This window comes from Rutilus rutilus (genome assembly GCF_951802725.1).
Source record: "Rutilus rutilus genome assembly, chromosome: 20".
Taxonomy (NCBI): Eukaryota; Metazoa; Chordata; class Actinopteri; order Cypriniformes; family Leuciscidae; genus Rutilus; species Rutilus rutilus.
Genome location: NC_140225.1, coordinates 14,520,386 through 14,532,659, shown reverse-complemented (window position 1 = coordinate 14,532,659; position 12,274 = coordinate 14,520,386). Strand labels below are relative to the sequence as shown.

Genomic DNA, 12,274 nt, shown 5'->3' with positions numbered 1-12,274 from the left:
AGATAGAGATAGACTAAGCAAAAGTATTACCTGCATCTGATGTAGCATTATTTCTTTGGGTCAATCTTACATTCATAATAAAAAATCAGTTTGAATGTCCAGTGAGGAAAGTGATATATTTGTCTTTGTATCATTTTAACAGAGGGGATTTCTCATGACAACACTAGTCAATGCATTTGTCTTATAAGGTGTTGTTTAAAGTAGAAAATATTGTCCTTGTTTACAACCTTATTTCAGTCCCCTTTGATATAAAAGTCATTGCTAGTGACTCACTCATAAAGACAGTCTTTGCCGCCATCTGATGGCATAATTATGTCATTTTCACTGAAGTCAAAATCATAATCACTAACGGACCCTTTCTCAATACCAAATACAGCATATAATTTATATAAAATGAAATATGATTTATTGAACAATAATAGCCATTATAAAATTATAAGAAGTTTGTACAATAGGGAATAAACACAAGCAAAAAATTCAGTCAAAAATACAAAAGCAGCGCTCTAGTTAGTACAGAAAAAAAAAGTAAAAAAAAAAGCCATTAGCCAAATCGATTTGCTCTGGAACAAGTAATCGATTATTAAGACCAAAGATTGCCCGTTTGGTATGATGACAAAACTAAGTATATCTCATGCTTAACCACATAAGTGGCACATTTCCGAAGGACTGGCCGAGATAAAGCTGTTCTCAGCGGGTACATGAGAGCTGAATGGCCGCTGACATCTCCGAAAACATCGAAACCAATTTTCTAATAGCCGCTATGTTTATATATAAATTGCATATTTAAGGTCTAAACAACTAAATTATCACCCAAAAAAACTACATTCTGTGTATCCATAACAGTAACACAGTATAAATACAACAGTAGTATTTGTAAACTTATAGTGGGTTTGTTCCTCCGCCATTGACGCTCACTGTGAGAAATGCTGTCTGTATAGATCCGGCAGAAAAAAGCGGACTGATACAAATTGTGAAATGTTTCCGTGTGATATAAATTGATGTGTAGAATGTGTCAAAAATGAAAGCGTCTGTATTACTCAGTATTTACCCACATAGCCACATGACAGGCTAAATGTGGATGTCCATCTCTACAGGAATGCTCGTTGGGTTGTGCCCATGTTTCCGTGTGATAAGTCTGTACTTCTGATGTTTGTTTAGGTGTATATGAGTTATTAAAGGAATCATTTGGCACACTCTTTCTCACTTCCTCTCTCCCTTCTCGCACTCACAGTTACATGCAGTGCAGCCGTTGAAGCAGAAAATATTGCTGTCTAGATATTTGTCCTGGGGCTGATAGAGAGGGCATTGTCTTGGGACTCTCTCAGGCCTCCGAGCTCATAGTTGTGCATGGCAGCTGCAAAGTGTGCTTTGTTATGTGTCTAAGGATTGGGGTTCAAGACCTTACTTTTTCTTGAAATACTAGGCAGATCAGAGGCGCACATGTTCCTAGGGGACCAGGGGTCGACGCTTCTCTGTCCAATTTTTCTATATTATTTATTTATTTTGATTCCCATGCTTTGTATCTCGTCTTCCCACAGCTTGATTTTCCAGGCCAGACCCTCAGACTGCCCTGCAGTGTACAGGGCCCCCAGGGGCTCTTCTCTGTCCTATTGTTCTCATTATCCAAAACACAGTATTTAACCTACAAACATTTAAAGTAAAACTGGGAACAGCTGTCACATTAGTGGGAGACAGCACTGGCAGTAATAACCAAAATACTGTAATTGAAGCCGTGATGTAATGCGAGCGCAGACAGAATAAACAATAGACTTACGTTTGTTTGTTGTCCTAGGCTGTTAAACAGTAGTGAGTTTTCCCTCAAGATAACTCGTGCAGTTATTTCGCTCAGCAGCGCGCTGAGGGATGTGCTACAGGAAGTGAGGCTCCGGTTTGTTTGTTTGTTAGCATCGATGTTGTCGTCGTGTGGGCACTGCCGGCATACATGGCTCTTTTTCTCTCACGCTGCCACTCTATCTATCTCTCTCCCTGTCGCTTTCTGGCTTTCTTTCTCTGCAGGCCTCTAAACTGTAGCAGAGGGTTTGTGTCATTCTGCGCTGCAGTGTTTAGTGGAGGAGCATGTTAGCAAGCATGAGGGGTGGCATCTGGCAGCAGATGAGGATGCCACAACGCGGCATGTGAGCTGTGCTAAATATAAGTATTATGTCATAAAAATTGTATTTAAGAAAATGGACTGTTACTGGAAACATTTATTGAGAAAATTACAAAAATAAAGTCCCCCTGTGGTAAAAATCAAGCTTTTTTATGTTGTTTATATGTATATGTGGTGTTTTTAATATGCTTTAAGATAAACCATGTACAAATTCATAAGTCAACACCATTGCTGAGTATTTTCTGCTTAAAACTGCGGTGAATCAAAGACAGTCTCAAAAAGTCTGAAATCGCTGTGTTTCTGACGTCACAAACTACCTTTTAACCAATCACGTCAACGTGTGATCGTCTACGGGTGGATCTCTGAGCTGGTGTGAGTCAGTGAGGGGAGGCTAATTTGCATATTCATAGAACTGCGTATACTACATGAGGCAAGGGTGTGGAGTTACAGTCAAGCAATTTTAAGCCATGAACTTTTAAATATGTAATTTTGGTAATCAAAGAGTTGTTTTAAAGGATAAAATTACTGACTACAGTCAGAGCCGGATTAACGCAAAGGCAAACTAGGCACGTGCCTAGGGCCCGATTGGCGGGATGGGGCCCAGACAGAGGGACAAAAAAAAAAAAAAAAAATTTTAAATGTCCTATCTACAATTTATTTCAAAATGTAGCCTATTAATCAACTAAAAATAGTGACGATGTTTATCTTAACCATAGACTGTTACATTACGTCACATTAACGCCAGCCCATGACTGTATAGAGGCGCCAGCCAGTTTAGTCCGAGGGGACGTCAGAGGCGATCAGAGGCGGTCAACGAACGCATCCATCAGGTGCTGCGAGTGCGAAGCAAAAGCAGAAATAGGCACGCAAAGAAGCACAGCTCGTAATGCAGGTCATCGATTTTGGTGTGATTGCAATGTATTTTAAATATAAACTTGTGGGCTACTGTAGATCAGCGTCATTTCTGGAAAAATCATTCACCGCTTTGTGAGTTTAAAAGAGCGCGCGAGCGTCATTAACGTGCCCAGACGCGACGCTTTGAATTTGCGCGTACAATCAATGAATAACATCGCGTCCAGAGCTGACTAGTAAAAAAGCTGCAAAAGTAAAAGACAAGACGTTTGTATTCAAAGTTAAAAAACCAACACACTGCAACATTTTTAAATGTTTCAAATAAAGGATCTCATATCTATGGGTCTATCTTCTATATTCTGATGCTGATGATTAGATAATACCCTGACATCATAGCCTATACGAATATTAGTTTAGATTTTTTTTCCTGCTCAGTAGCGATCGTGTCTTTCTCTTCCACTTGATTTGTGTATAGCATATTTAAGGTAGCAATGCAATACATAATAACATATTACTGATATTAATAATATGACAATATCTGCAGTCAATATTGATTAAATGGGAGGGAAAAATCCTGCCCATAACGCAGAAAAATTATAAAAGCACGTTCATGTTCATCTACTGAAGTGGTATTCTGGAACTGTGAATAAACTGAATAAAACAGCAAAATAACAACAAGAACAATAACATCTTCATTAAACAAAAAAGAGATTAGCTTAGATAAAGTTTGATAGGCTACCAGTAACAAGTCTGGACCCATTACTATTTTTAATGTTTTTGAAAGAAGTTTATTATTATGCTACAAGCCTGCATTTATTTGATCAAAAATACAGAAAAAAACAGGAATATTCAGCAAGGATGTGTTAAATTTATAAAAGTGATATTGAAGACTTTTTTAAAACAACTTTTTAATAATCAAAGAATCATGAAAAAAAGTATCACATGTTATAAAATAAATATTAAGCACCATTTCTAACATTTGATAATAAATCAGAATATTATAAAGTTTTCTGAAGGATCACGTGACACTAAATTCAGCTTTGCATCACAGAAATATATTTTAAAGTATAGCCTAGTAAAATAGAAAACCATTATTTTAAATTGTAATAATATTTCACTATATTATTTTTCTGTATTTTTGAACAAATAAATCCAGGCTTGATGAGCATAAGAGACTTCTTTCAAAAACATTACAAATAGTAATTTGTCCAAACTTATGTACTGTGTAAGTAAAAATATACTAAATTTAAAATTAAATGTTGTATAAATAAAAAGGTTAGGAATCATATTTGTTTCAAGTGTGTTTTATTGGGGGTGGGGGGGCCTCCAACATGAATTTTGCCTAGGGCCTCCAAATGTCTAGATCCGGCCCTGCCTACAGTGGGACTTTAAGACATCAGTATGGGTAACTAAAACCAATGTTGTTCTAATAAAGTACATATATATCAAAATACATTTACAATATCAGCACATCCTCTGGTGTTCATTTTTCTCCGTGCCTTAACTAATAGTAAAGCGAAAGAGATGAACGGTTAACACATGCTCTGTGCTGCCATTTTTAACTGTCACGCCACGTTAGACTCAAAACTGTTTGAATTTTGTTTTAAAAATGGCAGTTTGGAAAGCTAAAAAAAATAAAGCTTCAAGCTTGTGTAATCGCATTTCTCCTCGAACAACTCATTGTGTCTTCAGATGAGTATGTTATATAGCTACAGTGTGTGTGTATATAATATATTTATAAATGTATGCTTAAATCTCACAGGATAGCTAGATGCTACAGCGAGTGAGAAACTGAGCTCAGCTTAGCACCAATACTTGCTGTCCATTTGCACTGGCAGCCTGCAGAAATATGGCCTCTTAATTGGTGAATCATGACGCGTTGTAGTAGCTGTGATTGCCACCAAAGTGAAACAGTGAGATTATTAGCCATCCCGCAATGAAATTTATTATGATCTATAGGACTCTGTGTCTGAAGAGACCATTCCACCTCAGCGGGGAAGCAACAACACCGCTCTTATTAGTCATACTTCACTAGCTGTCAACAGCCACAAAGGCGACTCGTGATTAAAAATGAACACGCCGCTTGTTCAGGACGGTCTCATGTTTGGTGTCATGAGCGAAATGTTGGATATTTGTGTGCTTTATTTGATGGAGCAGTTTTGTGGAAATACAACACTTTTGAAATGTCTGTTAATTTTCATATTGCGGAGAGAGAAAAGACGGGCAGAGATGATAACTGCAAATAAATCAGTGAGCGAACCGAATTCTCTGTTTCATAATTCTGTGGAAAATATGGTGAATGAAACACCCATTACAGAGAAAATTGAAGCCCTTTGTTCTTAAGCATTCACTTCTTTGGATATTTCCCTGGATGGAGTCGGAGATTTGCTGGGCCGGAGTTACCCAGATGAGACAAACAGGAATTAAAACGCCATATGCTTGGAAACGCTACCTCGGCACTGCTCAAATGCCTCTGCAATTTCTATCAGTTTAAAGAGGGAAATCTTCAGAGCACCTCAACCATTTATTTATATATTTTCATCCTGCTCATTTGTTTATTTGTTCCATCTCACTCCCTGTCATGTTCATCAGTTTTTGTAGCCTGATGCTGTTTGTTATTCGATGAGTTGTACATGTAAAAATGCACTGAAATGCCAATGTTTTGACCAAAATTCATCTCCATCAAAGGTCCTGAGAGAGTGAGCACCTGACAATGAGTTCACACCGGCGGGTTTCAGCGGGGTTAGATGGCTTGGAGCCTGGGAGCCCCTTCTTTGATTTGTAAAGCCGATGAGATGTTTCTTATTTGGAAGCCTGGCTCAATCTCAATCTAGCGGTGCATTAGAGGTGCTGTTCCCCTACGCCCCACCTAGCTCAGTTAATTGTGTGTTTTCAACCCGCTGTCGGAGGCTAATTTAACTATAGATTGAAATGAAACAGCCCTGGCCTCACATTTTCTGGCAATCAAGACTCCAATTTTACTGTGTTTTCTCAGCAGACATTAATGATTCCAAAGCTAATACTCATTGTTTGAGGTGACATAGCAGCCCTGGCATTTACTTAACCTTTTGTCTTATGTACAAGTCTGAGTCAATGCAGAATCTACTCTTAATTAATATCTTTTCTTCTCTCTGCCAACATTCATTTCTTGAATATTCAGGGACAGTCAAAGTAGACAAAGGCAGATAATTCAAAGATAAAGAACGCCAAGAACATTTTATTTAATCTCCCCCAAAAAGAGAAACTTGTTTCTTTCTTTTATATATTTTTGAGATTTTCAGGCATAATTAACACTCAGAGCAGCTTCTTGGATATGTTAAAACCACACTAACAAAGAACAGCTCGGGTCACCTTGAACCTTAAACTGCTGTTACGAACCGGGTCAAAAAAACAAAATGGGGTTTCTGTCGTTAAATGCAAGTCATTGATCTGTTAATAATTGAATCAGTGTTTTTATTATTAAAAAGTTGAATTCATTAAAATGAAGTTAACATAAAATAATGTATGTTATAAATATAAAAAAAATGGTAAATGTTGCCAATAGCCAACTAACTGAAATAAGTTGAAGTACTAAAATTACTAAAACTAACTGAAACAAATAATAATAACAAGAAATCTATATAATAAAAATGACAACAGCACATTATAAAGTCACTAAAACTTAAATGTACTTAAATTCAAAATGTAAAGCTAATTCAAAATATTAATAAATACTATAATAACACTGGTAAGCTTCAGCTATACAAATAATAATAATTATTATTGTTTCTTATTGAAATTGAGTTCAAACAAACAATCTAATTTAGTTTTTAGTTGATCCATATAAAGTCACCGAAAATGTTTCTAAAGTCTCTAAAGGATTGCTTTTTGAATCACATTCATAATGATTTTGTCTACATGCTACTGAAGATAAACCAATTGGAGCTCTGCATATGAGGTCCGCCAGTGATGTAATAATGTAGTATAAACAAAGAGGAAAACACTGACAGCATAGCAGCAATCTCTGAATACATGAAGTGCTTTCATTCTCATTCCCTTTTGCAAAGGCCTTTTTTATGACAATCAAATATATCCCATGTTTTCTCTCTCTCTCTGCTAAACTCCTTCTCCTTCCAGATAGGCCCCTCTGTGTACATTATCCAACATACACACGGCGTGCAAGTTGCACGGGTGTTTGAAAAGTGTGACAGAAATCATTTATTATTCTGCGATATTCAGAACAAATAAGGTTATGAGGCAGCAAAGCAAGCACAGGGCCTTGAGCTCAGAGGCTATTTGATTTGTCACAGGCCTGTTTTATCTCTCTCTTTCTCTCTCTCTCTCTCTCTCTCTCTCTCCCTGTCTCTTTTCTTCGCTATTCCTCTCCATGAAGGTTCCCAGCTGAACTTGGCTGAGGTCAGTGTCCGGTCAAATGGAGTCGGGCCTGTGCGTCTGTGGGGGAGCAGATGAAGTGGTCAGCAGTGTGACAGTTAGCGGGGATTCTGACAGCCCCAGCTCCAGTGTGGATTAGAGGTGAGGAGAGCAGACAGAGAAGGGTGTGTGTGTGTGCTCTCTGAAGCATTGGAGTAACAGAGGGCCTAGCCTAATAGTGAAGGGAAGTCTGACTAATTTCTGTGAATTTGTGTTTCAAACTGCGCGTTTAATTTAATTGGCTAAAAAATTATTCATTGAATATTTTACATCTGTACTCCACCACATGGTCCATAACATCCTGGCATGGCATTTTATATGCTCAAATACATCCAACATATAGACACGTATTGGTGATAATAACATTTAATTTAATTTGCATTGCAATTTACAATACTAATATTCATTTACACCATGACTGTAAAAAAAAAAAGTTGGGTCAACTTAAAAAAAATAAGGCAACTTATCGCAAGCTCTGTTTTGAGTAAACTCCACAAACAGGGACTGAAGTCCACGCAACTCAAAAGTTTACGTTAAAATCATAAGTTGCTTCAACGTAAATAGTCATGTTTAGCTAATGAATAACTTTTAAAATAAATAAATTAATAAATAAATAATTTTTAAATAAATTAAAAATAAGATATTCTGAAGAATGCTGGTAACTAAACAGTTGACGGTAGCCTTAAAATACTGCGTCAGTCAATGGCTACTGTCAAATGTTTGGTAGTAACATTCATTCCTGACAGAGCAGTATTGTTGTTGTTTTTTTAGTCATTAACTATAAAAGAAACAGTGTCCAGTGGAGGAATGTCACACAAATTTCCCCATGACATTTGCAAAATGGCTTTGTCTATTTAGCTAAATTTAAACTTCAGTGACTGCACTCTTGCAGAGAAGGTACCTCCAAGATCCATGAAAATCTTCTGATTACTTTGAAAGTATACTTCAGTTCTTTTGGATAATCCATAATCAGTGCATTCATGAGTCCGAACAAGCGTATGCTGCTGGTAGATCTGTAATGTCCTCAAGAACAATGGCCTCTTCCAGTATTAGTTGGTCAGAGTTGGTAGTGATGTAACAGCGGCATCTTCGGCCACAGTAAGGATTCCGATGTCTACATCTTTGGTGCCGTGGTCTAAAGGATCAGTATCCTGGGAGAATAATTCATGAGATAGGGGTATTAATTTAAAAGTAATAACAGCAACAACATTATTATTATTCATGTTGTTGTGTAAATAACCTGAATACATGTAAAACATACATAGTTTAAAAAATGACCAAGAAATGAAAATGAAAATGGTAATTTACCAGACGCATCCTGAGTAAACTTGTAGAGTTTTCATGCTGGAAAAGTGGCAATCCCTCAAGATCTGTTGTTTTCTGACGTGTGGTAATGTCACTCACCTAAAAAGAAAGGAAAAAATATATATATATTTTTTTCAATCTGCAGATGCACTGTTAATAATTTAATATAGGGATCTCTACTGCTTTGGGAGTTAAAGGTACAGCACACCCAAAAATTATAATTCTGTCATCTTTTACTCTTCCTCATGTAATTCCAAATCGATATGACTTGGTCCATAACAAAGATTTTTTTTAAAGAATGTACAGATTGCTCTTTTACATACAGTGGCATCAAAAAATATGTAAAATCATAAAATTTGTCAACAAAACATGCACTGTTTCCCAATTGACAACTGAATGAAAAACAGACTGATGTCATAATTAAATTTATGATATTGATAACTGATATTATAAAGTTATTTACTGACTATTTTCCTCTCTATATGTGTTCATTCAAAGTAGATTTTCATGATCGACGTTACAGATACACGAAAACTCCATGGAGATCTGTAAAAAAAAAAAAAGTAAATGGGAATCATCACAAAGTTTTACTACTATAAGTATTCCTAAAACGTTCTAAATATTTAGAAATAATAATTAAAATAATAATTAATATTGACAGTTGCTATTAAATGGTTTACCTCATCCTTTAGAAAAAGTGCAGATGGCAGGCTATATCTCTCTCTGAACTCAACTAGTGTAAATACATAATGAGCAAACATCTCATTTGATATGACAAAACATACAGTTGATTATAAAAATGATAAATACCAGACATGTTCAAGTCCCTAAAGGCCAAGTCAAGTCTTAGTTTGTACCTTTTTTTAAACAATATTTCTTTCAGCTAACCTAGTTATTGTAATTAACAATGTTTTGAACTTTCAAAACGGATTTCTACTTCAAAAATGTCTAATATAGCACATCAAAAATTACTTAAATCATTAATGAATTAATTTAAAATGAAAAAATGTATTCACAATAAAAAAAAATATATTTTTTTAAATTTGTTTAAATTTTACAACACAAAGAACACAAAGAACAATATTCCCGTCAGTGTGTCGTTAATACATACCAGTGACTCTTTAGGAACGCTGGATTGGACACCGCTAGTTAACATCAGCATTGGCAAAAGCACCCAAAAGTGTGTGAAATCTGCAGCACTGGTGAATTACATCAGGCCATCAGTTTGGGAAGAGCACAATACATCATATATGACAAATAACATACAGTCGATTATAAAAATGATTAATACATACCAGTGATTCTGCAGAAACGCTGAGTTGAAGGCAGCACTCCGCTACCGACTTCTCACCAGCTGCAGACAGAGACCTAACCGCCGAGTAGCTGAAGTCTCAAACTGCGCACACGCTAACAAAAAATGAAAACTAAAACGATTTAGTTTGAACAACAAAACATTGTACGTTTTCATAATTTAAGTAACGAATTTGTTGAAACAACTTAGTATGATGCATGAACACTTACAATAAATATATCTCAGTTCATTTGACTGTTTTATGTTTATTTGGAGAACTTTCAGTAAGTTGGCTTTTTATTTTTTGTTTGTTTTAGTAAATAGCAATTTATTTAAACATGCTAAATCTTTTTATTTTATTTTTATTTTTTTATGTTTAAATACATTGTTTTTTTATTATTAAAAACAACTTTGTTGTCTTTGTGTCAAACACCGAAGTTATAACCATACACTATTGTTCAAAAGGTTGGGGTTGAAAAGATCCAGAGTTTTCAAAAACTTTTTTCTATTTAAAATGTGTGGTTTTTTTGTTTTGTTTTTTGTTTAAGTGATGGCAATTTTCAGCAGTCATTAGTGCAGTTTTCAGTGTCACATGATCCTTCAGAAATCATTCTGATATGCTGATTTGTTATTATCATTTCTTATTATCAATGTTGAAAACACTTGTGCTGCTTAATATTTTTCAGGATTATCTGATGCATAGAACGTGCATAAGAACAGCATTTGGAATAGAAATCTTTTGTAACATTATAAATGCCTTTACTGTTGCTTTTGATCAATTTAACACATCCTTGCTGAAAAGTTAATGGTTATCTTTATTTTGATGGTCCACTTTAGACATTCTACTAACTATAAGTAACTTTGCTATTTTCATTAGAGTATTAGTTGACATGTAGACTGTTAGGTTGGCTAGGTGTCAAGGTTTTTGTCGGTAGAATAAATTGACGTAGTTGCAAAGTTATAGTCAGTAGAATGTCTGTCGAGGTCCATCAAAATAAAGTCTTAGCAGGTATTAACCAGACGGTCTACTAATACTCTACAGAGAGTTAGATGACATGTAGTTGCAAAGTTACTTATAGTTAGTAGAATGTCTAAAGTGGACCATTGAAATAAATTACCAGTTTAATTTGTCCCCCTTTATTTCATTTTTTTCTCTCTCTTTTTTTTTTTAAATCAGTGAATTGCTAACCATTTGAACCTATTCCAATTTGAATGTTTTGTTTATAAACCTGTTGAAACGATTAATTGAAAAGATCAGACTCAAAAGTACAATTTGCTCACGAATCAGACATCGCTATAGCCCGGCTTCATGAATATGCTCAGTTTCGCACTGTGAGGTGTAGCAGAGCCCGAGTCAGAGCATTGATACATGCTCCAGCGTGTGTAATCTCACATAAGGCCATCAGAGATTAAAATGGCGGGATAATTACGGCAGCACAGGAGATTCCCGCTGTGTATGCATACACGCATGGGATTTGTAAGCTGTGCATTAGCCACACGGTGTGGGACACCACTGAGAAGGTAATTTAAGGAGAAAATTCCACTGGATTCTCTCTCCCGATATCATTACCCGTCGTATATGCTCTATCACGTCCGTGCGTCGCTAACCCCGCGCTGTAGATGAACACCATAGCAATTAATTGTTCTGGGCTTGGTTTTATAGCTCGTTCGTTGACCGAAGCTCAGGGAATGGTTTGTTCTAGCCATTGGTATCTAAATTAAATTGTCTTTATCTCCTGCTAGTGAAAAAGGGAAAAAGGGGGGGAAAATTAATTTGTTAGATCAAAAAAATATTTAATTTTACAACACATCAAACAAACTTTTATTCAGTCAGGGTGCACTGCAGCGGTCCTTTTTTCTTAATTAAGAAAGCATTCTATTATTAAACCACATGAAAAGAAACATCAATTCAAACAGTACAGTCATGTTCGACTACTACTAATCTTTTGGTAATTATTTTTTAATTGAATCTTTTGAACACAAAAGCCCTGAGCAGATGCTTGTATTACTTGAATCCCTCATCATACCCAGTGCTATATGTGCAAAGATGATGCTCTTCCGTGTGTGAGCAAAGGGAAAGGAGTTGAAGAAAAAGAAAAGGAGAATTAAAAACTAGAGGATGGAGAACGGGGGGGGAGAGACGAGACCCGTGGCACCCTGAAGAGTTGGAAACTTCTGCATAAACGAAAAGCTCAGCAGCGAAACTTCTTTAGATGATCACAGACATGCACAATGGTGTGCGCACAGGGCCTTGTTGCTGTTTCGCTGATACGTACGGTATTTTTAAAAATGAAGAGGTCGAGGTG

General features: G+C 36.1%; 1 long non-coding RNA gene across 2 annotated transcripts in view; it reads left to right on the top strand.

Moving 5' to 3' along the window:
- The window catches only part of LOC311279578, a 163,073-nt gene that overhangs the window by 126,542 nt on the left and 24,257 nt on the right, over positions 1 to 12,274 (top strand). For both annotated transcript variants that reach the window (XR_014625569.1, XR_014625570.1), the window contains exon 2: positions 7,335 to 7,474. This is a non-coding gene — a long non-coding RNA (uncharacterized lncRNA). The remainder of the gene's footprint in view (positions 1 to 7,334; positions 7,475 to 12,274) is intronic.